The 4,906-nt window shown below is 51.0% G+C and overlaps 1 pseudogene across 1 annotated transcript; it reads right to left on the bottom strand.

Moving 5' to 3' along the window:
• Window positions 1-3,958: 3,958 nt before the first annotated feature.
• On the bottom strand, window positions 3,959-4,685 carry LOC100346036 (large ribosomal subunit protein uL6 pseudogene; annotated as a pseudogene). Its single transcript, XR_016232144.1, has one exon. The product of XR_016232144.1 is annotated as a large ribosomal subunit protein uL6 pseudogene (transcript).
• Between the last annotated feature and the right edge of the window lie 221 nt (window positions 4,686-4,906).

Genomic DNA, 4,906 nt, shown 5'->3' with positions numbered 1-4,906 from the left:
CGGCCGGCGTGTTCTGCCATCCCTGGCAGGGGCAGGGGCAGGCGCCGCCCCCCAGTGGACTGGAGCTGGGTGTCCCAGCCTCCCTCTGCCACTTCAGGAAAAGGAGACGGAAGACGCTCCAAGTCTAGTCTTGCTCCGGGAAAGACAAAATTGTCAACTCCGAAGGGGCGTCTCCCTTTCTTGCGGAACTATCTTGCGTTTTAAGTCTGAACACATTCGATTCTTTTAGTTATTTGAGAGACCAACGGAGAAAGCTCTCAACTGCTGGTTTATTCCCCAAATGCCAGGGGCCAGGAACTCAGTCCCGGCCTCCCACATGGGTCTCAGAAGCCCCATACTTTTTTTTTTTTTTTAAGATTTCTTTATTTGAAAGAGTTACAGAGAGAGAGAGAGAGACAGAGAGTCACAGAAAGAAATATCTTCCATTTTTTGGCCCACTCCCCAGATGGCCACAGCGGGGCTGAGGCTGGACCAGGCTGGAACTCCATCCTGGTCACCCACGTGGGTGGCTGGGACCCAAGCACTTGGGCCGTCTTTGGTTGCCTCCCAGGCACATTAGCAGGGAGCTGGATTAGAAGTGGAGCAGCTGGGACCTGAACTGGCACTCATAGGGGATGCCTATGTCACAGTGGTGGCTTAACCCACAGTGCTGCAATACTGATTCCCGGGGACCCAAGTCCTCGAACGGTCACCTGCTCTCTCCCAGGACGCACCTCAGCAGGGTGTGGGATTTAGAGTGGACTCAGGAGTTGAACCCGGCACTCCAGTATGTGATGTGGACATCCCAAGCGGCAGGTTAAACCTATGCCAGAGGCCCGTTCCACATTCAAGTTTTGATGCATATTAATTTTTTGAGCTGAAATACTTAAAGATATGGAGAAAAATTTAGCAAACACGTGAAGAATTAGTAACAACATTTGTCTTACTTCTAGTCTTTTCATTCGTGAACATAGAACATGACAGATGAAGCTGGCGTTCTATTTTGAAAATAAAGATTATGAATTAGAAATTCAAAGAGAGAGAGAGAGAGAGAGAGAGAATCTTCCTGTGATGGTCACTCTCCAAATGGCAGCAATGGCTGAGGTTGCACCGAGCTGAAGCCAGGAGCCTGGAACTCCCTTCTGGTCTCCCATGCGGGTGCAGGACCCAAGCACTTTGGCCATCCCCCACTGCCTTCCCAGGCACAGGAGCAGGGAGCGGAATGGGAAGAGGCGGCTGGGACTTGATCGGGCACCCATATGGGATGGCGGCATCACAAGCGGCCATTGGTGTCTCTTTAAGTGATTTCCCTAAGCCTGTCCCCCGCCCTGCCCCGCCCCACCCGTGACGTCACGGAATGTGATCCGTATCTTCCAATCCATAGTCTATCATTTCCTAGCATATTTATAGCCAACATTCATTAGCTGGCAGATCTCTTTATTCATAAATGACTCCCCAGCTGGCCGTAACTGCTATCTCTCCAGCTGAGGTCCTAGCTGCTGTCTCCATTGAGCTCGCTCTCAGAGGGAGAGTGGACTTTGGGAGGGTAAGGGCTGATGACTTTGCGAACCCGGGTGGGTGCTAGTACAGGCACGGTGGGCCCGGGAGGGAGGGATGTTCCCGAGGAAGTGAGAGGAAGTGAAACCGGCTCTGTGGGGGGGAACATCGGCCCACAGCTGTCCCAGCGGGAAACAGCAGAAGCTGTTCGGCACCTGCCAAGTGCAGCTGCGTGGGCTCCTGGTTTTGAAATCCAGGCAATGCTGCCATGGCTGGTCACTTCCCAAGAGCTCTCTGAGTTCACCAGGTAAAAGGCACAGCGGCTGGGGGTCATCTGTGTCCTCCTCTCGTGACCATGGCTGCATGGGGTAGGAGGCACGCTGGTGTCATCACGCCTGGGGTTCTTTCGGCACCACTGTAACCGGATCAGCCTGGGTGCCAAGTTGAAATTAGCAGGCCTCCAACCATGTAAAGCAGCAAAGGAATTCCTTGAAGAATGTTAAGACCATGCCTGCCCCGTGTCGACCAGAGACTGTGGGCACGCACAGCAAGGAGCGGAACAGACCCGAGACGCCCACTCAGGCCCGACTGGCAGAGGCGGACACGCAAGGAAGCCAGGAAGCTCTGCTGGGTCAGCCCAGAGAAGAGGGACCCAGACGTGGACCTGAAATAGGGGACACGGCGACTGACCTTACAGAGTGAAGTGGGGACACCAGGAGAGGACGCAACAGACCAAATGGACAAGCGCCTGGAACAGCACAAGTCGCTGGTTGAAAAAAAAAAAACAAAAAAAAACCAAAAAAACAAAAAAAAAACAAAGGAGATTTGAATGGTCCTGGAATGAGGAAGGGAGTTCCGTGAGCAGCTGCAAGCCTTGCTACAAAGAACTGCCCGTGCCAGGTAGCTGCCCCGTGAATGCCCCCGCGCGGGCTAAGCCGTCACCGGGAATGCCCGCATCCTACAGCAGAGTGCAGGCTCCAGTTCCCGCGCTCTGCTTCCCATCAGCTCCCTGGGGATGCGCCTGGGACGCAGCAGGTGATGACTTGAGCATCCGGGTTCCTGCCACCCACGTGGGAGACCCACATGGAGCTCCTGGCTCCTGGCTCCCAGCCCTGGCTGTTGTGGCCAATCGGGGAGTGAACCAGTGGATGGAAGACCTCATTCTGCCTTTCAAGTGAATGGATAAGGCTTTAAAAATAATTGATGCTAACACTTTACTATTTCAGAAAACAGAGTAGGGAATACTTCCCAACTCATTCAGTGTGGCCGGTGCCACCCTGATAACAAAGACGAAGACATCACAAGAAAACTATAGACTGACATTCCTCACGGGGCTAGGCACGGAAATCCTTAATACAGTATTACCAGACCGAATTCAGCAACATAACATAGTATTCTACACATGACCAAGTGTACAGAATGCCTCCTGTGTCTTAGGAAGCAGGATTAACACCCCAGAGTCGGTTGATGTGATGTTAACAGGATAAACGTGAAAAGCCCCATAGATGGAATGAAGGCCTCTGATAACACTCAGATCCAATTCATGATTAAAAAAAAACAAAAAAACAGGCCAGTGCCACGGCTCACTAGGCTAATCCTCCGCCTGCGGCGCCGGCACACCGGGTTCTAGTCCCGGTCGGGGCACTGGATTCTGTCCCGGTTGCCCCTCTTCCAGGCCAGTTCTCTGCTGTGGCCCGGGAGTGCAGTGGAGGATGGCCCAAGTGCTTGGGCCCTGCACCCCATGGGAGCCCAGGAGGAAGCACCTGGCTCCTGGCTTCGGATCAGTGCAGTGTGCTGGCCACAGCAGCCATTTGGGGGGTGAACCAACAGAAGGAAGACCTTTCTCTCTGTTCTCTCTTTCTCTCTCTCACTGTCTAAATCTGCCTGTCAAAAAACAAACAAACAAAAAACCACAAACTACGTAAACTGACCAAGGGCACCTGCAGACAGGCCACAACTCAGTCCTAGTCAACAGTACGGGACTGAAGGCTTTCCTGCTATAGTGATGAGCAAGGCAGGCCTGTTTACTCTCACCACACCCGCTCAGCTCGGTACCGGAGGGTCTAGCCTGAACCATACGGCAGAGCAAACAAACAATTTAAGACCCCTTATTTCAAAGGAAATATTCTTTTTGTTCAAGGTAAAACAATCCTTTGTGCAGAAAAAAAATCTGAGAATCCACACTAGAAACAAACTAGAATTAGGGGCCATGGTTGGGGCACAGTGGGTGAAGCTGCCACCTGCCATGCAGGCACATATCAGAGCACAGTGTCCACTCGTATGTACACCCAAGTGCTTAGGCCCCGCCACCGACGTGGGACACCCAGTGGAGCTCCTGGTTCCAGGCTCAGAGCTGGCTCTTGTGGCTTAGAGATGGGAGATCTCTCTCTGCCTCTGTCTGTCCTCTCTCTATTCCTCTGCCTTGCAAATAAAATTCAAAACTCAAAAAAAAAAAAAAAAAAGCTTCACTGATGACTCTTTTTCTTTTCTTTTTTTTCAAATCAATAATCTTTTATTGCATTATTAAAATACCTCAAAACACAATCTGGGTTCTTGTTTCTGCAGCCGGATAACTTTTAGGTCTTATTCATCAGCCTGTTGAACTGTTCCTTTTTCAGAGACATAGATGCCATCCAAAAATTTTCTGATATCTTTATTTTTAACTGTTGTTGCCTGCTGAATCAAAGCAGCTGAATTTGAAACAAGTTCAATGTCATTTCCTTCAAGCACTAATTCATCTTTCTGGGCTTGAGACACTGAACAGGCAACACCTGGCCTCATCCGAACCCTTCGGATGTACTTTTCACCCAAGAAATTTCTAATTTCAACAAGAGACCCATTCTCTTGAATAACCACGTTGATGGGGAAGTGAGCATACACTGACCTCATCTTGTAACGGAAGCCCAGTGTAACCCCCTTGATCATATTCTGTACGTGACTACAGATCGTGCGAACAGTTGCCAGTTCCTTTCCATTTCCCCACCATTTGTCAACCCGGAGCCTCTTCTTTTTCTTTCCCAGGAGACTGAGTTCCACATTGATGTGATTGAAGTCCCCCCGCAGGGTTCCTCTGGGCCCCTTCACAATGACTGTGCGCCCCTTCAGACTGATGTCGACATTTTCTGGGATGTCGACCGTCTGATTGCTGAGAACGGTCTTCATTCTCGCAGTAGATGCGGCAAAAAGAGCGATGACTCTTTTTCTGCCTCTCTAAAATCCCAGGCCCCCTTCCCTTCCTGGAGATGCTCCCATTATAAGCCTGTGGCCTGTTCCAGTGGCCTGAATGAAATCTGCCCCCTCTCCCTCCCCATTGCCGGTGCATGTTGTCTCTCACATCACGAAGGCTTGCCTGCAGTCATTCGCCACAGTGTTACTCAAGGACTGAACACGGTCTAAGTGCCCATTAGTTGGTGAGCTGCTAAACAAAGTG

Source organism: Oryctolagus cuniculus, chromosome 4 (assembly GCF_051225735.1).
Source record: "Oryctolagus cuniculus isolate XC-2025 breed Fujian yellow rabbit chromosome 4, ASM5122573v1, whole genome shotgun sequence".
NCBI lineage: Eukaryota > Metazoa > Chordata > Mammalia > Lagomorpha > Leporidae > Oryctolagus > Oryctolagus cuniculus.
This window is presented reverse-complemented; position numbering and strand designations above follow the sequence as displayed.